This window comes from Sapajus apella, unplaced genomic scaffold, assembly GCF_009761245.1.
Source record: "Sapajus apella isolate SASKATOON/1434 unplaced genomic scaffold, GSC_monkey_1.0 scaffold48, whole genome shotgun sequence".
Classification (NCBI taxonomy): Eukaryota; Metazoa; Chordata; class Mammalia; order Primates; family Cebidae; genus Sapajus; species Sapajus apella.
Genome location: NW_022436988.1, coordinates 11,502,094 through 11,523,836, shown reverse-complemented (window position 1 = coordinate 11,523,836; position 21,743 = coordinate 11,502,094).

The window sequence follows — 21,743 nt, the reverse complement described above, 5'->3', positions numbered from 1 at the left end:
AGTCTGAGAAGCTCTTAATAATCAAGACTAAGATTAGGGAGCACAGCTGGGAGGACACTGTAATATTTTAAGTGAGAGACACTGATGATGGCTTGAAGCTGGCAAAAGCATTGTAAGGAACTGATCACATTTTGGTTATATTTTTGAAGAGACAGTGCCCAGGATTTGGCTTTAGGGTGAGAGAAAAAGGGAAAGTTAAGAATGACTCCTACAAATTTTGGCTTTCACGATTAAAAATCTAAAGCTTCTCCTTTTGAAAACTGCTAGCAATTTCCACGTAAAATGAGGCATTTGCCACAGTCTCCACTATTCCCTATTACTCCTGGAAAATAAGGTCAAATGTCAACTGCCATTTCTCATCATGTTTACACCACTTTTTTTTCCCCTCCACCTAATAAGCTTCTCTCATTTACAATACCAGCCTGATTCCTAGAGATCTTTGATTTTATAACTCTAGATATCAAGTGCCCTAGATTTGGAGTTACGAGGCAATGTCTTCAGCCTCAGCTGTGTGTGATATTTGGCAAATCACATTAATTTCGAAGACTCAGTATTTCTATTAATTAGGTCCCTCACTTGCAGGGTAGGAGAAGAGCCAAATTGAATAAACTGATACAAAACAATAAATATTTAGCCTGACTTTCATATATCAGACAAATATCTGTGATTATTCTGTTTATTCTCATGGAGTGAAATATCCTACCATTTCTTTTCTGCGACACATTACTACTTGATCATTCTTTCTCCAGTCCCTCCTTCCAATGTAGTCACCACCAGATAGTCGATCTAATAAATCTTTTTTGATTTCGCTTGTGCCAACATACTTTGCTGACACCTTTGATTTGGCTTTGAGGTGGCTTTGATTTGGTTCTGTTCCTCTATGGGGCAGCCCTTAGCCTGTATTTCTGTGCCACAAATTAGGCATCTCCTTTACAAATGTCACTTCTTTACTAACTACCCCTGCCACTGACAATGACCTTTATCCTCTGATCTCCGGTGGCACTTAATGGTCTTGTGGCACTTTTTGTTTTCTATTCTTCCAAAGTGCCGACTCATTAAGTGCAGAAGGCATTAAGTATTTATTTTAAACTTTCTCTCTCCTAAAGGTGCTAAAATGCTAAACATAGAGTCGACACTCGATATATATTAAACTGAATTCTGAAACCAATTTACTACCTGCTTTTTCCTATGCCATAGAACTGAGTCTTAAATGTAAATGATAACACTGGACACAGGCATATCCAAGTTGAAATACTGTCTCTGCCTCTCAGTTTTCTGTGAGATCATGGGAAATTGGCTTTCTTAGCTCCATTTTCTTGTAGGGATAAAAGAATCTGTTGAAGATGGTTGCTTGGGATATTAAAAAAGTCTGTGGTTCATCCATGTCCCTACAAAGGACTCAAACAATGAGAACACATGGACACAGGGAGGGGAGCGCTACACACTGGGGTCAGTTGGGGGGAAATAGGGGAGGGACGGTGGGGGGTGGGGAGCTGGGGAGAGATAGCAAGGGGAGAAATGCCAGATGTAGGTGATGGGGAGGAAGGTAGCAAATCACACTGCCACGTGTGTACCTATGTAACAATTTTGCATGTTCTTCACATGTACCCCAAAACCTAAAATGCAATAAAATAAATAAATGGGAAAAAAAGAAGAGTCTGTGGAAGATGGTTGAATAGATAAAGTGCCTAGTATTGTTCCTGGCTCAGGTAAGTACTTAATAAATATCACGCCCTTTTCCTAAACAGCTTTATTAATGTGTAATTTAATTTTAGTAAATGCAGAATATTATGCAACCATCACAACAATCCAATTTTAGGACATTTTCATTGTTCTCCACCCGCCCACATGAAAAAGATTCCTCATAACCCTTTCTGGTCAATTTTTGTTCCTATCCCCAGCTTCAGGCAAACATTAATCTATTTTTTGTCTACAGATCTGCCTATTCCAGATATTTTGTATAAATAATCTTGGCCAATAAACTTGGCCTTTTGTATCTGTCTTTTTCTTTGTTTAGCATAATGTGTTCAAGGTCCATCCATGTTGTAGCAGTTATTGGTAAGATGAGGAAAACCCTTTCATTTCTGCTTTTTTAAAAAAGGAAGACCATTCATCTCCAAAAGTTTAGTAGAAAGTAGGCAATGTTGCTGGATCTACTTGGATGCGTATCAAAATTGATATGCAGTCAGATGTCATCTGTACAAAACACCTTTTGTCTTTTCTAGGAAGTGTCCTATGCGTTTCAAATACATCTTGGCACACATGCCTGTGATGGATTATTTCAAAATATTGTATTGTCCAATCACTGTGAATTGACCACACACTAAATATCATGAGAACAAAAGGACTGAGGAAACCAGTTCCGGTAAATTAAAATCCACTTAGATGGCACTCCCTTGGGCAACCTTCATTTGAACTTGACTAGAATGATTATAAGGTTTTGTTCAATCTTGGCCTAAGTTGTGCATATCTCACTAATAGCAGTAATAGCAAGAAACATTTTTTAAATATGTATTTTTTCTCATACACACGTAATTTATAAGTCAAAGAAAATACATCTTCATTTTAATTATTGAACTTTACCAAGTATACTGTTTTGACAAGGAAGATCTCTTTAAAGACAAACTTGATATGACATTGGAATGAATCATTTGAGAGGCTCATTCAAGCCTCAAACCTGAAGCAGAAAAAATAAAAAATCAGAGTTTTGCTATTGGATATCATTTAATTTTGTAGAGAAAGAATCTCCTACCTGGTACTGTGAAAGAGTTAACAGGCTTCTGAAAGATTCAAGAATTTTCAGTGAAAGAGAAATGTATTGACTGGGGAAATTGTCCCTTAAGTATTTACTATTTTTTCAGGAATATGTGGCAGCATGTTATCATTTTTAAACTGCTACCAGTGGCAATGTGGATATCGCTGTCATCTTTGAGATGTTTTGCAAATATTTCTCTCCCTGGCCAAGCCACAAATTCAATTTGTGCCCAGTTAAATCCTCATAAAATAGTGTCTTTGACAAATGATTGTGTTTTTCCTTCCCAACCCAGAGAAATGCCAGACTGAGCTATTTTCACTTTTGGTGGGAAATGTTCCGTTTAGACTGACGCACAATTACGTGGCAAATATCCTGATGTTCTTTTCTTGTCATATGGCTGAACTTTAGAGTTGTGAAAGTGACCTGATAATTGTAATAAAATATAACTAATAATAGTATGTTAACATCTTTCCGTTTATCCCAAGCATGTTACATCAATTATTTATTTGTTATAGCAAATATTTGTATATAGCGTATAGCCAATTGTTATTGGTAAACAATGCTGAGTTAGGTAGGGGAACTGAGATTAAGGAAGGCTAAATAGTTTACTTATGATCAATAAATGGAAGCCTCATTCTTCACCGTCTTTGATCATTTTTTATTAGTCTCATACAATTAGACCTTGCTCTGCCTATTTAAAAATAGTGAAAACACTGATAAGTATCCTTTGGGGTTATACACACAAACACTAGTGTCCCTACTATCTAAAACTTTTCCTGCAAAACCATCTACGTTTTGGGAGTATAAATTATATAAGAGATTAATTTTACAGATGTTAAATGTCCAACATATATTTAATATATATGTAATAAAACTCGACTCTAAAATATACTACTCTGTTTAGGTAAATACATACATACATGCAAAAAAGATAGAAAGGTACCAGGTATGGTGACTCACACCTGTAATCCCAGCACTTTGGGAAGCTGAGGCGGGCGGATTATCTGAGGTCAGGAGTCCAAGACCAGTCTGACCAACATGGAGAAACCCATCTCTACTGAAAATACAAAATTAGTTGGGTATGGTGGTGGGCACCTGTTATCCCAGCTACTCAGGAGGCTGAGGCAGGAGAATTGCTTGAACCCAGGAGGTGGAGTTTGTGGTGAGCTGAGATGGCACCACTGCACTTCAGCCTGGGCAACAAGAGTGGAACTCCGTCTCAAAAGAAAAAAAAAAAAAGAAAGAAAAGAAAGGAATTCTAGGCATAGGCAGTCCTTAAGTGGTGAAGTTATGAAAGGTAAAATGCCTATATTACATGTACCAGGGAATCAGAATAACTTTAAAAAGCAGTGTCCCCAACTTGTTACCATGGCAGTGGAGATGAATCTTGATTGGATGGTGAACAGCCATAGTACAGGATAAAAGGAGAGTCGAAAAAGGATTGATGGGCAGCAGATATTCTTGACTCACTAACCTATTTTTTTGACAATGGCTCTTTTTATCCACAATCCATATTGTATATGCCAACTATCTTAGCCTCATTGTTGATACCTATGTATATCAAAAATAAGCCATGAGGCAATTTTTGGCGGTATTTGTAGTGGTTACCACCATCTCCATATCCACACTTTCCTCTTTAATACATTCAAAGAGGCTTCTTCATCCCCACTCCACCTCATGTGAGCTACCACTTTTTTCCCTCATAACAAGGAAACTAGAACTCAGTGACCCAAGAACATAGTTTAAGACAGTCCATTGTTAGTCTAGAAATGGAGTCAATGAACTGTTTCTGTAAAAAGGCAGATGAACTAATTATTTTTGGGTTTGTGATGCCAAGCAGTCTCTGTCTCACCTACTCAACTCTGCCATTGTAGTGCAAAAGCAGCCACTGAAAATGCCTACACAGATGAGTGTGCTGGTTATCTAATAAAACTTTATTTATAAACACTGGCAGTGGGCCAGATTTGGCCTGTGGGCATGTGGATTGCCAACCCCTGGTCTGGAATGATGTACCGCGTAATTCTAGCACTTGGCCCTTTGTGAAATCTTTTACCCCTTCTTCATAGCTGTGTAAAAGCAGGGAGTGTAGGCATCCCATGAACGAGGGCTTCATTGCAGTCATGGAGCCTGGCCTCTCCTAAGTCCTGTTTTGGTATTGCATCCTTGGATATTTTTGTCCATTGGTACCAAAAGATTATTTTTAGCATTCTCTCTGAATGTATTTTTTAAACTGTTTGGGAAAATGTTTCATCTCTAGCTAATAAATGCTGATGTCATGAAAACCAATTAGAGTCATGTTTTACTCAACAAGGACTAACTGAGGTCATTTTCAGGGGGATATCGTCTCCGTTACACGGAGCAGCCAGGCAGTGTCAGACTTCACACATAGGTTTGTTTGCACAACCACATGTCTGTGGCTACTGGGTTTATGTTTTTAATAGTTGGGTGTACTCTGCCACACAATTTGGATTTTTAAAAATTAAAGGCTTGCCTTTGGTAGTTTCAGAGGGTTTGTGTCATGGAAAGAGAGAATGAATGATTCAAACGGTCAACATATCCGTCTTTTCAATAGGCTCTTATTTGGCATAGCATTTGAACACAGCCTTCTCCAAAGGCATAATGACAGCCTGAGCGTCCATATGCCTACGTGACCACATGGCAAAAAGATGGACAACAATGTATCCAAGGGATATATCAACAATTTCCAGCATGAGAATTGTCCAGGGAAGGGCTCTTGGCAGAGATCTGAAGGGAAGCTTTTAGTGCAGCTTCCTTTTCAAATCCTAGGTAAAGCCACTATACTCAGTCTCTCACTTTAATAAGCACTAAATCCACATGCTAGGTTTCAAAAGAAAGAAAAAACCTACTTTAACTGCTAAAACTTCCCTGAAACATACTCAGGGGAACAAGGCACATATGGTGTTGTAATTTTTTTTTTTAAGTAAGACATCTGTAGTATTCAAGAAATAGCTGAAATCTGTTGGATTTCAGAAACTTTTATAAGCTGAACTCCAAAATAGATAAATTATTTTTATTAGATTCAGCAGTGGTCAATTCTTGAAGAAAATTCTACCTAGGAAACGACTTTTCAAAAGAGGAACTTTGGTAGTGTATATGTTTAGATCTCGATTTCAAACAGTTAAATGCTAAGAAAATTAATTTCCAATGTATGTGTGATTGAGTATAGCTGCAAAGATCCTGAGCAGGATCGTTTCCCATAGATAATGGGACACAATGGTGGGCCTGTCAGTTTTCTTGCTGTGACCTCTCTAGGCAGCATTTCTTAGTGCTTGATACTGACTATTGTTCAATAAATATTATCGAACACCTACTATATGACAGGCATTGTGAAGGCCCTTAGAATGCAACAATGCACAAACCAGCCTGCAGAGAGCTTAAATCTAAAAGTGGGTATTAAAAAGGACAGATAATTAATTGACTATAATGGGGTCTGGAGAAACTTACTTAAGAAGTTGGCTTTTACCTGTACATTGAACACTGAATATGTGTTAGTCAAGGCAGTGGCTAGCAAAGGAGTCTTTCAGGCAGCAGGAACAGCATTTAGACTTTTAGGGAAAAATCATAAGACGGGTTTGAAGGACGCAAGCCTGTCTGCATAGCTGGAGCACAGGACATGAAGGGAGCAGAAGGAGATAATTCTGGGAGCCATGAACAAGTACTAAAGGAGTTCGGGTACCACAACCAGGATTCAAGATTTCATCTGCAGCATCCCTTTCTAACTCCCTTTGCTGTAGTTTGAATGATGGTGACCCCAAGAAAATTCATGTTGAAACTCAATCCATAATGTAAATGTATCAAGAAGTGTGGTCTTTCAGTGGTGACTGAGTCATAAGGGCAGTAAGTAGGATTAAGGCCTTTATAAGGAAGGTTTCACACATGGTTTGGCCCTCTTGTTCTTCGGCCTTCTCTCCTGTGAAACACAGCAAGAGGGTCATTACCAGACACCAGATCCCACTTCCTTGATCTCAGACTTCCCAGCTTTTAGAACTGTGAGAAATACATTTTAATTGTTTTAAAATTACCCAGTCTGTGGCCTTTTGTTATAGCGGCACAAAGACACCCTTTAAGAGCAAATTTCCCCAAAGCCCTTTGGAAATATATAGATATCTGTATAGATAGATATCGATCTCTCTCTCTCTCTCTCTCTTGCTCTCTCTCTCTCTCTCTCTACATATATATATATATATATATATATACACACAAACACACACACATATATATATATGAGATATATGAGGCAGTTTCTTTCTCTCTGAAAATAGAGTATATTTCTCTCTCTCTCTATATATATATATATATGTTTATATTAGATATATAAATATATATGTATATATAAACTCCCTTTTCTCAGAGAAAAAGAAACGCTGCAATGGACTCCAAATATGTGAATGCAATGATTAAGCCAATTCTTGAGTCACTGATCACAAAATGTATTCCATGGCTTCTGTGTTCTGTAGGAGTAAATAAAATCAATTAGTAAACAGATTATCTCAGAAGAAATGGTATCAGGAAGAACAAGTATGCCATACGAAGAACAGGTGTCTGGGGCCCTGAGAATCATATAGAAACATGCAGATATTCCAAATTTTTCATAACGATGCACCTCTTTTTAACAAGAAAGTGACTAAAACTACTTTCCAATCGAAGCAAAATCAACTAAAATTGTTGTAGAACAGAGAAAGACAAAGATATCTCACCATTCTAAAACTGATTTTTACTTTTCAGTTTTTGCAAATTGTTTGTTGCCCGGTTTGGTATATTTTACAGTGACAATCATGTCTTCTTTTTAATGTTTTTTGACTGAAAGTTACTTTCCATATTTCAAATGATTCTGCATAATTATCTTTTATAATAACTGCAAACATTTCAACTCAAAGTAATTGTGACTTAATTCTAATTACCTGTCAGTGTGAGATAACTGAGAAAGCTGTTTAAAAAGGAAAAAGGTTTTCTGTACTAAGGTTTAATGTATATTTAAATCACTAATTTAAGTAAAAAGAAATGAACCATTTTAATAAAATGTCTGGAACAGTATACAGTCATTTACTCTTAAAATTTAGCAAGAGCAGAATGAATGGACTTATATTTCAGTCATCTGAGTATTTGCTCTAACTACTAATAATTTAAATACTATTAATTATTTTTAATAGTCTTCATTTTTTAGAGCAGTTTTAAGTCCATAGCAAAATTGAAGGTAAGTTTAGAGACTTTCCATTTGCCCCTTAACCCCATGTAGGCATGGTCTACACTGTTATCAACAACCTCTGTCAGAGCAGTACATTTGTTGCAACTGATGAGTGGATGTACTGATACACAGATGTATTATTGACACCCAAGTCCAGTTTACATTATAATTCACTTTGTGTCATACATTCTCTGGATATGGAAAAATGTATAATGACATGTATCCACCATTATATTTTAACCTCACTGCCCTAAAAATCTTCCATGCTCCACCTGTTTGCCTGGCCATGCCTTCTCACCCCTTGCAATGACTGATCGTTTTACTGTCTTTGTAGTTTTGCCTTTTCCAGAATGCCATCTAGTTGGAATCATATAGCACAGAGCCCTTCACCTTGGATTCTTTCATTTAATAATGTGTACTTAAATTTCTTCCATGTTTTTTCATGACTTGATACTTCATTTATTTTCAGCATTGAATAATATTCCATATTATTCAAAAACCTACACGCTGCTATGAACATCAGTGTATAGGTTTTTATATACACCGAACACGATAAACTTATTTGCCAGAATTCTTTCTTACCACTTGGTTGTTTTCACCAAGAAGGCAAAAAGTATTGATAATATAATGAAACTTTATTTCTTGTCACCTAGCAGGGAAGATAACAGACTGTGTAGTTTTTTTTTTTTTTACCTTTCTTAACAGTTTTATTAGGATTACGGATAAAAATAAAATAATGATAAAATGTGCAATTGACTCAGCACACACTGTTCTTTTTTTTTTTCTTTCTGTCTTTAAGCTAACCCTTCACATTTGCTTTTAGACTCCGATGAAACCACTCTTATCAAGATCACCAACATCTCCTTGCCAAATCCAAAAACAAATCACCTGGTTTCTCTTTACTGGACTTTGGCGGGTTCCACATGCCACACTCAGTTATAACCTTATTCATTTCACTGAATACAATAAACACACCCTCACTATGCTGTGTCCTATCTACCTCTCAATGTCAGAGTCCAAAGGACTCAGCCATAGAATCTCTCCTCTCTGCTAAATACACTTCTTTCCCTAAGTAATCTCACTCAATCCTATGGATTTAAAAATCGTCTATCTGCTGATGAGTTCAAAATTTATAGCTCTAGTCCTGAACCTTGCCTGAACTCTAAACTCATAAATCCAACTCTAAACCTTAAAATACACAGAACAATTGATTCATAAATCTTTTTTTTTCACACACCCTCTTCCACACCCTAGATGCTATATTCTGCAGTTTCATGGTTCTCAAAAAAGGATATTTATTTTTTTCTGTTTGCTGACTTAGGCCAAAAAGTTCAAAGTCAGCTTTCATTTCTCTTTCTCCCTGACCATTCTCAACAGACAAGTCGATATATGTTATTACAGCTCTATCGTCAACACATCCCAAATACTTGTATTCATCACTGTCTTCCTTCCAAGCAGTCACTGTGTCTCACCCAGACTGCTAACGCTGCCCACCTGTCTTTCTGCTTCCACTCTTGTCCCTATACAGAGCAGTCGTCACACAGCAGCTGGAGTTACATGACACAATGTAAGAAATAGACTCCCTGTCTGTTTTGCTGAGACATTAACATCAGGTACCAAAGTGAGTGTGAGGCAAATCCTCACGTGCAGTTTTTCAAGAGAAAACCCCGACAACTTGCTGCAAGGATCTTGCATCTCCTTCACTCATGCTGAACAAGAGTCCAAGAAAAAGAGAGTTTGGGTCTTTGTCTCTTGTCCAATAGAGCTTCCAGGGAGAAAAGAAACCAGATATGCACCATCAGCAGAAAGAACCCAGATATGCACCTCCAGATGCCCAGGAGACTGGCAGGAATGTCTAAAGATCGCCAGGAACAGCAGTGTAAGTATCCCTATCACAGGAAATATAAGAAACACAATAGTATCTCATGAGAGAAAGTCTCTGTTTAAGACCCAAAGAATTCAAAGTCACCCAACCAAATGTCATCTACCTGCCATAGCCATGTGAAGGGGCGGTGGCAGGTTAGGGGAGGTAAGTCTATTTCGCCCCTTTGCCAATTCAGCTTCCCATAGGGTCTAGCACTAAGAGACAGGATAGACGTGAACACTGAGTCAAAATCAGGATTTGGATTATTACACAGGGCTGGACACTTTCCTGAAGTGAAACTCTGTTTGCAATTTAAGGTAATTATAGAACTTTCTATTAGTAACCAGTGAGCAGGAAAGTTGTGGGCCAGCCAGAGTTTTCCTCCGGGACAAGGGTAAAGCTATTCCCATTGACTAAGCTTTAAAGAGATGGTGAGAATTGGCCTGGCACAGTGGCTTATGTCTGTAATACCAACACTTTGGGAGTCTGAGACAGGAGGATTGCTTGAGTCCAGGAGTTCAAGACCAGCCTGGGCAACAAAATGAGACTTTGTCTATAGAAAATAAGAGAAAAAATAATTAGCCAAGTGTTGTGGCCCATGCCTGTGTTCCCAGCTAGGCGGGAGGCAGAGGCAGGGGCATCGCTTGAGCCCAGAAGACTGAGGCAGCAGTGAGCCCTGATTGTGCCACTGCACTCCAGCCTGGGTGACAGAGTAAGACCTTATCTAAAAAATAAAAATAATAAAGTGAGAATAAAGAGATTAGAATTTTTTTTTAATACTAGTAATACTGGTTTGAAAGTCTAGTTATGTCATCTATTAAAAATTTAAATCAGATTATGACTCTCCTCTGTAATTCCCCCCAAGGCCTTACATTGTATTTAGAATAAAACACAAATAAACTGCAAATACATCTCATAGCCTTCAAGATTTGACACGATCTGACCCCTTTTAACTCCTCAACACATCTCCAGCCTTTTTTATTTTATTTATTTATTTTTTTGGCAGACTGATCCACTCACACTGACTTTCTCTCCATCCCTTGAGAGTGTTAAGCTTATCCTTCCTCAGAGACTTCCCTTTTGCTGTTCTTTGACTCTGTAATCTTTTAGATATGGGCAAATCTGCCACCTCATTTCTTTACGACTCCTAAAACATCACTTTTTCAGAGAGCTCTTACTAGATTTTATTATCTAATTGTCACTCTTTCCCCATTCTACAAGGAGCAACATGGCCCTTTGTTAATTGTTTTCATACCACGTATCACTACGTAGAATTACATATTTTTATTCATTGGTAGATTTTATGTTTCTCTCTTACTCAATAATTGCCTTGTTCATCACTGTGGTTCCAGCACCTAGAAAAATGCCTGGGATAGAGTAGACTCTCAATAATTCTTGCTGAAAAATGAAAAGAGTCAATGTAAAGAACTGAACAATTAAATTGATTTTTTATTTACGTATTTATTTATTTTTGAGATGGAGTCTTACTCTGTCAACCAGGCTGGGGTGCAGTGGCGTGATCTCAGCTCACTGCAATCTCCACCTCCCAGGTTCAAGTGATTCCATGCCTCAGCCTCCTTAGTAGCTGGGATTACAGGAATGCACCACCACGCCCAGCTAAATTTTATATTTTTAGTAGAGATAGGGTTTCACCATGTTGGTGAGCCTTGTCTCAAACTCCTGATCTCACGTGATCCTCCTGCCTCAGCCTCCCAAATTGCTGGGATTACAGGCATGAGCCACTGCACTTGGCCTAAATTGACTTTTTAAATACAAGTTATACAAAATATATGTTCTTATTACCAGCCTCTTGTTATGGTCTAAAGTGGGTTTCTCCCAAAATTCCTACAAGGGGTTGAAGCCCTAACCCCTAGTATGTCAAAATATGACTGTATTTGGAGACAGAATGTTTTTTTTTTAAAATCACTAAATTAAAATAAGGCCATTAGGGTGTTTCTGAATCCAATCTGAATTGGTGTCACTATATGAGGAGGACATTGGGACACACGGAGAGACACCAGGTGTGTGTACACATGAAGAAATGATCATGTAAAAAGGCAGCAGCAGATTGGCCATCTGCAGGCTAAGGAAAGAGGCTTGGAATAGATACTTCTCTGTGACACTCAAATGAAACCGCCCCCACTGCCAGCTTGATCTTGGTCATCCAGCTTCTAAAACTGTGAGAAAATAAATTCCTGTCCTTAGGTCACTCTGTGGTATTTGGCTATGGAAGCCTAAGCTGACTGTTTCAGGAAAGCTCTCTCCAACTGTGTGTCTGTTTCCTCTGCTCTCACACCACTGTTACAGGAGTTTTTAAAAAAAAAATCATTTAGGCAGATAGTGAAGGTAGGAAAGTCTCTTTAAGATTTTCCTTTTAATGGAAAGCATCACCCAAATCATTTTCTTTCCTAACAAAGAGTAGTCTGTAAAATTGAGCTGCAGACATAGACAAGCAAGCTGGAAGCCTGCAGGGGTGAAATCCTGGCAGTTGTGCCAATAGGAAAAGGTTATCTGGAACTATGCATGTTCAAAATGGCAGCTCCATCTTTCCTTCTCCTTTCCAGCTGCCCAGTGGGTTACAAATGTCATGCCTGGTCCAACCAATCTTTGGGCCCTATGTAAATCAGACACTGCCTCCTCAAGCCTGTCTAAACACTAGTGCATTCTATTGCAGGCCAGAAGTCTCATCCAGGTGCCCCTCTCTCTCATGAGAGAGAGCTGTTCTCCTTTCTCTCTCTGTTGCCTATTAAACCTCTGCTCCTAAGCTCAGTTCTTGTGAGTGTCGGTTCCTCAATTCCCTTGGCATGAGACAATGAACCTCGGGTATTTACTCCAGAAAATGACACCGCATCACCACCACAACAATCATCGATACAGAAGAAGACTTTTGTGATCAAAGGTGTGGGGGATTTTCCCGGAATACCAAGCACCAGACACCAGCTGGGTGTCCTCCAATTCAACTCCAACACTGTCTTCCTGGAGATAGCATCAGATCCCACAGGATGAGAGTGCAGTCTCACAGGTACATTTTCCCACTCTGGCCCAGTCATGAGTCTGGGGCTCTGGAACTTCTGACCAGATAGCTTCACTGGGGTTCCCACAAGCCCTTTTTGGGTTAATACATTTACAGATTTATTATGAAGGATATTTTAAAGGACACGAATAAACAGCCAGATGAATACATACATGGGCCTAGGTCTGGAAAGGTCCCAAGTGCAGACGCTTCTGTCCTTGTGGAACTGGGATGCACAACCCTCCCAGCACACGCATGAATTCTTCCTTACCTTCCTGTCAGCCTCCACCTGTTCAGCTCTCCAGAAGCCTTCCCAACCCTGTCCTCTTCTATTTTTATGAGGATGTCATTACATAGGCATGATTGATTATACCATTGGCCATGGGTGATTAACTTGACCTTCAAACCCTCTCTCTCTCTGGAAGTTCAGGGGGTGGGTGGGGCTAAAAGTCTCAACTCTCTAATCCTTCCTTGGTCTTTCGGGTGACCAGCCCCATCCTGAACCTATCAGACAAAAGACACACAAAAGGCACACTTTGGAGATCCCAATGGTTTTAGGAGTTGCATGCCAGGAAATGAAAATGAAGACCAAATATGCATTCCACAATATCACACAGACTAATACATTTTCTCCCCTCTGCCCCAGCTTTATACTTCTACAATGCTACAAAACAGAAATTAAAAGGAATTAAGAATCCATAGCCTCATCATCATTATCATCACCATCATCACCAGCACAGGATATGAGAGGACCTCTGTAGGTTGGGAGAATAAGCTTTTTTGACTACAAGTGACTATCAAAGTGTCTTTTAAGGAAAACAATAGTTTTATTGTGAGAAATATGTACAACATAAAATGTATCATTTTAATATATTTAATGCTACTGAACTATATGTGTAACTGGGTAAAGTGATACATTTTATGTATCACTGTTGTTTAAGTCACTCTGCCTTAAAACAACAATGATACATAAAATGTATCATTTTAACCAGTTTTATATATATAGTTCAGTGGTATTAAATATATTCACAGTGTACAATCAGCACGACCATGCATCTCCAGATTTTATCATCAGTTCAAACAGTAAGTACAAACTCCCCATTCCCCATCCCCTCAGCCCCTGATAACCAACATTCTACTTTATATCTCTATGAATTTGACTACTCTAGGCACCTCATGTAATTCCACTTATTGACAGTATTTGTCCTTTTTTCTCTGGCTTATTTAACTTAGAATGGTGTCATCAAAGTTCATTCACGGTGTAGCATGTGTCAGAATGGTATTCCTTTTTAAGGCTAAATAAAATTCCACTGTATGTGTAAGTCACATTTTGCTTATTTGTTCGTCAACAGACATTTGGATTGATTTCAGCTTTTGGCTATTGTGAATAATACTGCCATACACATGGATGTACCAGGATCTATTTGACTCGCTGTTTTCAGTTCTTCTGGGTATATGTTTAGGAGTGGAATTTCTGGATTATATGGTATTTCTGTGTTTAATTCTTTTCTGTTTATGAACCACCATACTGTCTTCTACAGCATCAAATTGACTTTTAACTGTGCAATAGTAATTGCAAATCTGTGTGGTCCACTTTGTGCCAGGTCCTTTGCTTAGGTGCCTTATATCGCTGTCAATTCTCACATGAGATTCACAGATGAGTAACAGGAGAGGGGCCCAAACTGATACCTGAGTGAGCTGCAAAACCTGGATTGAGTTAAGGTCTCCTTGACTCCATAGTCTATGCCATACCTTATCAACCACGATGCTCTGTTACTGCCCAGGGTTATTGGAACAGGGTTGTCCAGACATAAGAAATGTGGCCAAGCTGCCTATTGGTGACTTACTTTGTAAATAGTTTCATCTTATAAGCAGATGGCATGATGATATCGCATCTTATAATCTTGAAGACCCAAGGACACCCTTGAGATCATGAAAGGCTAGACACAGGAAAATAGATTACATGTAGCTCATGTTGTCCCTGCAGCAAAGAAAATGATGAATTGTTCTTTACATGAGAGATTATCATAGGTCCTGTTCTGTGAGCAACTGAGCGCTTTCTTGTTTAAAATTGACAAATTACACTTGTATATATTTATGAGATATATACAAGAGAAGGTTTTTAATAGATCTAAAATCAAGCTAATTAACATACCTGTCACCTCATGCATTGCTTTTTTGTGGCAATAGCATCTAAAATCTGCTTTTATCAGTGTTGAAATGTACAATGCATTATTACTATGGTTACCATGCTGAAAAGTTTTAGTTACCACTAAAACTTTGTACCCTTTAACACCATCCCCCCTTTCCCTCCTCTCTCAGGCCTGTTCTAGTTGAAAATAACCACTGAACTTCTTCTTAATTGGATGGTCAGTATATGAGAAAACACAGATGAGAAACTGTCTCTTACAATAACAGCAGATGAGTCAATGTGTTGATACATGACATGGAGAGGCAGCAAAAAAAGGAGAAAAAGAAAACCAAATGCATTCCTCCAAATGCATCCAAAGCAGACCCTCTAACAGGAACAATCAAGACTAATGGAGATCTCTGCAAACCCCAGGAAGGCATTTTTCTACATTCTAAGTAAGAATTATTGCATCAAATTATATTGAGACTCAGACAAGGGGCCAAGAATAAACAGCCCAAAGAGGAAATCCCAGTTTATATGACTCACTGTTTTGAGCAAAAATTAACATCGGCTAGCCAACATTTCTCTTTGTATCACTTTTCCAGATTACCAGAAGGTTATATAATTCTTCAAAGTAGCCAGTAGAGACAGAACAAACTACCCAGACTGTTTAGATGGCCAGTTTCTTTACCAACAGCTTCATTCAACTTAATAATTCTCTAAAACTTAAAAGAAACGTTTTCCAAGCTTTGTGAGAGGCTAGTCCTACTCTGAGAAGTACAGACCTTCTCGGTTGTACCCTGAGGAGATCTTAGAATGTATCTAGATAGCATCACTTCATATGAATCAACTTAAAATCAGCTCTAGCTGAGCATGATCAGAGTCTCAGAGAAAACAAGTTTTGCAATGTCAAGAGAGCTTCTTCCTTAAAAGCTTTTACATAGAATGGTTCATTGCACCAAAATACATATCTTAGCAGGTCTTCAGCAATGCAGACAAATGTATATAATATACATTTCTCCAGAGTTCATTAAGTTCAACCTGAGAATTACAAAATAATTATGCTAAAATTATTCAGCAAATTTATCCCCACCTGAAAAATGATGATCTGATTGATCTTTTTAAAAAAGGGGTAGATACATTATAAACTGAGTCCTACCCAGACCCAGACCTTACAATTCTTCATTTCTCATGAGTCGCATTGATGATTCATTTCCATATTCTCATAATAAAATGTAAATGAAAAACACCACCTTTTTTTTTTTTTTCTTATTGCAATCTAGGTGTAAGGATTTCAGAAATGTTGCTATCTGAGGTAGTGGATGAATCTGCAGGGATATAGTGTCACAGTTTATGGATAAGGCTCACTGAATGGTCTAGTAACCATACATCTCTGGGATTTTCATCTTGATTATTATTTGCCCAATATTCTTCATAAATTTCAGTAGATTGTGAACGCTTTTTCTTTTTCTTTTCTTTTTCTTTTTTTTTTTTTAAGACAGAGTTTTGCTCTGTCACTAGGCTGCAGTGCATTGGCGCCATCTCAGCTCACTGCAACTCTGCCTCCCAGGTTCACGCAATCTTCCTGCCTCAGCCTCCTGAGTAGCTGGGACTACAGGCATGCGCCACCACGCCCAGCTATTTTTTAGTATTTTTAGTAGAGACAGGGTTTCACCATGTTGATCAAGATGGTCTCGATCTCTTGACCTTGTGATCCACCCACCTCGGGCTCCCAAAGTGCAGGGATTACAGGTGTGAGTCACTGTGCCCAGCCTGAATGTTTCAATCACATACTCTGATTATAGAACCCTGCACTGTTTGTGGCAAAAGTAAACATGTGAATGCACAGATTGGAAGAACAGAGGATTTACAGGAGAGGGTGAAGAGACTGGATAAGGAATGGTGAATGGCAGGAGAGCCTAACAGATAGGATTCAGTGCCTGAAGCACAAACATTAATTCGCAACCCCTGAAAACCATTAAGTAAAATGAATTCTCAAATATAAAAAAAAAAGAGCCAAAGTGATGGGAAATTAAACATATATGTATGTATTTTTGTACCTAGTAATCTACATTATCATGTGTTACTATGTGTATGCACACACATGTGTGGCTATGTGTGTAGTAATTCCAGGTAGATCCATTCAATGCAGATATCTGAAAGACATAATTTCTAAGGTGAAGTCAGAAAGTAAAGAGAGCAGGAAAGAAAGCAGAGGAGAAAATGAAAGATTGGCTAGGTCATGGTTGGAGTTTGCTTAGTCAATTATGAATCCCCCTGACCTAGATTTCTTTTCCCAGACTATTGATTTAGCTTTGATTCCAAATGCTCTCTTGGTTGCCACTTGCTTTAGAAACAGAACCAAACAAAATGTCCATTGATTTTTCTCATGGTCAGTCCCTTCCTGAGGCCCTTACAGCTAATCAGTTACTACCTCCTCTTCCTTATCTTATCAGGGCTCTCTAATTTCCTCCATTAAGAGATGTCTGACTGGGTAGTTGCTGAAATCTTTCAGTCTGGGTACATAAGGAGATTAAACTGAGTCACTGAGTTCCCTTGATCTCCTCTGCTTTTCCTTGTTGAAGGCGTGTCTCTGTTTACCGTGAAAGATAAGGGGGTGCCGACAAATCAAGAATAGAAACTTAGAAGATGCGAAGGATTTAGAGATTCCTGTTGTGTATACAGTAGGTGACAAGAAAATTCCACATGGGAAACTATAAAGGGTTCTTCAACTCTAGCTCGTTCTACTCAGCTTTGAAAAACCAGAGAGCTCTGATGATGTCTGAGGGTGTAACCAGATTCCAGCCCTTTTAAAGAGTAGTGATTACTTGAAGTGTTTCTGACAGCTAAATAAATATTTTCTAAATAAAAATATACAGGCTTTAAATGGAATATCAGAACCATTTTTAGAAATGAGGATTGCTACTCTGGGATTCCCCAGCTGCCAGGTTATGTTTTCAGTAGAAGCTGCTATTTTACTGACTGTCACCAGCTGAAAGCTCCACTATGTCCAACTTAATGGCATTTTAGCTGAACTCCATGAGGCCTAGAGCTTCAAGAAGCATAGCAAATTTGAGCGAGCACTATAGATTAGAAACGCACATTTTGAAAGCTTTGTGAAAATGTGGGCATGATCCCAGATGTAGAGTCTGAGTAATGAGTAATAATTGGGGGCAAAAAGAGACAGAGGAAAGGGGCAGGCAATAGAGTCCCAGACAAAGAGAAATCTTTATCATGTAGTAACCAATCATAATAATGGCAAGGACATGGAAAGAAAAGAAATCAATGTGGCAGCATTGAAGTTTTTTTCACAAGTCTGAAAAGAAAAGGATAATTAGAAAAAAAAAGTATGAGGAAGGAATTATAATTAAGGGCAACTAGAAAAATTTACAAATATCCGCGAACTTAATGCTCAGAATGACTTGAGAACATATGTATGTATGTGTACATATCTGCATATATTTCCAATGTATTCATGGGTATATTAAAACAATATGCACACTGAGTAAAACCTGCAGATATCATAAAAGTTGCTGATATCTTTTCCCCATTTTACAGAAAAAATCACTTACAGTTTCTTATATCTATTCCCAGAAAACGTTTATACTTGTACAAGCACAACATATGTCAGTCTCAAAAGGAGGCCATTCTGCCTGTAGGAGACATTGAAGCCCGTATGCAAGGTAGAAAATAGAAATGGAATAACTATTTGCATAACTGATTTCCAAAATATCTGGAACAAGATGATGTGTAATATACAAAGATGTGATCTACCTCAAGACAACCATCAGAAATTTTTGGAATCATGAAGAACAGGAGCCATATATCAGATCTATCTTCACTTGTCAGAAGGAGGTTGGATGACTTCTGACAAATGTATATCAGAATCAGAATGTCTCTCCTTTGAAAAATTTAGAAACAGGGAATCACCGGGTTTAGAGAAAGAAAAAGTATGATCATCACTAGAAGTTAACATGGATCCTACAGAATAAATTGTCGTAAGAAACTTCATTTCATACTTTAGTAAAATAAAAGTGCAGATCAAGTGAAATGCATATAATTTTACTCAACAACATATTTGATAATCTTTCATGTTAGAACTATAAATAATATGGATACTGATTAAAGATTTTATACTGGATAATATTATTTGGTAAATTTATCTTTGAATTACTTATCTAAAGATTGTCAACTAAAAATATCGAAGTAAAAGGGTCTTACATTTGATAATGCAAATCCTATCCTGTGGGACATTATTATCTTTTTGCCACATTAATAATAAACTTAACTTTCAAAGAAGTCACATTTATTAAAACTTAAATAAGTTAAATTGTGGGATAAATAGCTAGATCATAATAAGAATTCATGCATGCATTAGCATTAAATATGTTCTTTGAATTTTATTTGCATTAATATGTTTAATAACCACAAAACCTTATTACTCTAACAACTGAAGAGAAAACGGGGAGACAGAGAGGTTAAGTAACTTGCCCAAGGTCACACAGCTAGGAAGTTTTGATCTGGATTATGAGCACAGGTAGTCTGCCACCACAGTCAGTGTCACTCGCCCTGATGTTTTATGGCCTCTAGTATATAATGAAATCATAAATAAATAATGAAGCCAAGGTTTAAAATTATTTCAACAGCACATTAAGAAAAAGCTTGTTGAACAAATTCAGGCTCAAAAAAAATCAGTATTCCAAATATAGCCTGGATGTTAGCACCTCATAAGACTAGTACGGCAATATTCGATGCATGGCAGCAGCAATTATCCACTATCTGGAGCTTCGTTCAGCTGGGCCCAAAAATGAGCAACACTAAAGAGGTAGTATTCAGGCCAGCAACCTCTCCCCACCTGTAAGTCTTAAAAACAACATTTCCTAACCACACCTTTGCTTAACCTTCACAATATGACTGGGTAGATTGCTAAGAAGATGTGTACTCAACAAGATAGTACAGTTGGATTTCTGAAAAGACTTAAGTAGGGATCAATTAACCACCTAAGCAATATGTACTGGAAGGGATGGATCTCTGCATAATGGAGACAGAAGCCCTCAGTGGTGTTTTCTATGGAAAGGAAAGAAAGTTTGGAATAAGGAGGTCTGGGAATAGGTAAATATTGACAGACTGCTCCCTGCAAGAGTGACCTGCAGTCAAAAGTCATAGAGGTGACAAACAGGTGTCGTGCAGGATACGCAATGACAGGAGCAAGAATCTGACGGTGAGATATGGCAATCAGCGGTCTCCAAACCAGGCTGGGAACTGCTCCCACATACCAGGTCTGATACATGGTGGCTGCTGGAGAGTAGTGTCCAAGGAAGCTTTTGAGGTTGCACCTAAGTCCTGTGACCAGGAGTGCTGCAATTATTAGGGATTGTTCACACATGTCCTTCCTGCGAGCGCTAATAGCACTACTTGTATTTACCTTTGTGATATCCAGGATCATAGTTCTAGGAAGCAACTCTCTAGGTGAAAGCAAGAACCCCAGGTACTTTTTTGGAGGAAAAAAAAAAAAAAATATATACACACACACACACACACACACACACACACACACACACATACACACACACATATATACATATGTGTATATATAGTTTCAGGGAGAAAAGATGAGCAAGAATTGGGCAAGCTTTCAGGAAAATGCTTCACTCCAGGCAGGAAATAGGATATGAGAAGTGAGAATAGGCATACTTTTAATTATATCAACTGAATGCATATGGTGGGTATCAGGATGTGATTCTATCTGAAGGTTCCCATTGGTATACACAGGCTCCACCTGGGCATATGAACTACTCAACAAAGGAATTGAAGATATTTAGCTGAGGCCAGGAGTGGTGGCTCACACCTGTAATCCCAGCACTTTGTGAGGCTGAGATGGGAGGATCATTCAACTTCAGGAGTTTGAGACCAGCCTGGGAAACATAGGGAGACCTCATCTCTACCAAGTTTTTTTTTTAAAACAATTAGTCGGCTGTGGTGGCACACAACTGTCATCCCAGCTGCTCAGGGGGTTGAAGTGGGAGGATCGCTTAAGCCTGGAAAGTTGAGCCTTCAGTGAACTCTGATTGTACCACTGCACTCCAGCCTGGGTGACAGAGCAAGACCCTGTCTCAAAAGAGAAAAAAAGATACTTGGCTATCAAATGCCCTGTTGGATGAATATAATGACAGTGCAATTCTCAGAATATATGAAACTACAGATTTCACACCTTTTTAAAAATGTTTTTAGTTTTACTTTATCTTGAATATATTCTACTGCCAGATGCATAAGAAACTCCAAACATAAATTTAAATGTGAAAGGAAGGAAAATATTCCTATCAGAAGGAAAGTTGACACAATTATTTGATAACTCTTAAAAAATACAAACAAACTTGTTAAGAATTTCACTACAGTGGTTTTAGAAAAGGTATCAATGTCTTTCTTTTGGATCATTCATGTTCCTAGGCTGAAATATTTATTTAGAAGGACTTTTTTCATATTTTACCAGTATCATCCTAAGAATCCAAATTTAGAAAGTTTAAAAAAGGCTTCTTTTGGCATTTTAATGTCCTCATCTGACAGGTGGCCATTAGGTGTGTCTTGCCTGGTTACTCATGAGACTAAACCTTGATACAAGGTTCATACCATTGAAACTGTTGTCACCAAGAGTTTTTGTGTGTGTGTCTCATAGAGAATCATACTAGTATTTTACTATTGAAGTTCATTTGTGTATGAAAAATAATTGCAGTAATAATAGAAATAAGGGTCACCAAGAAGCACTGTATAGTTTTG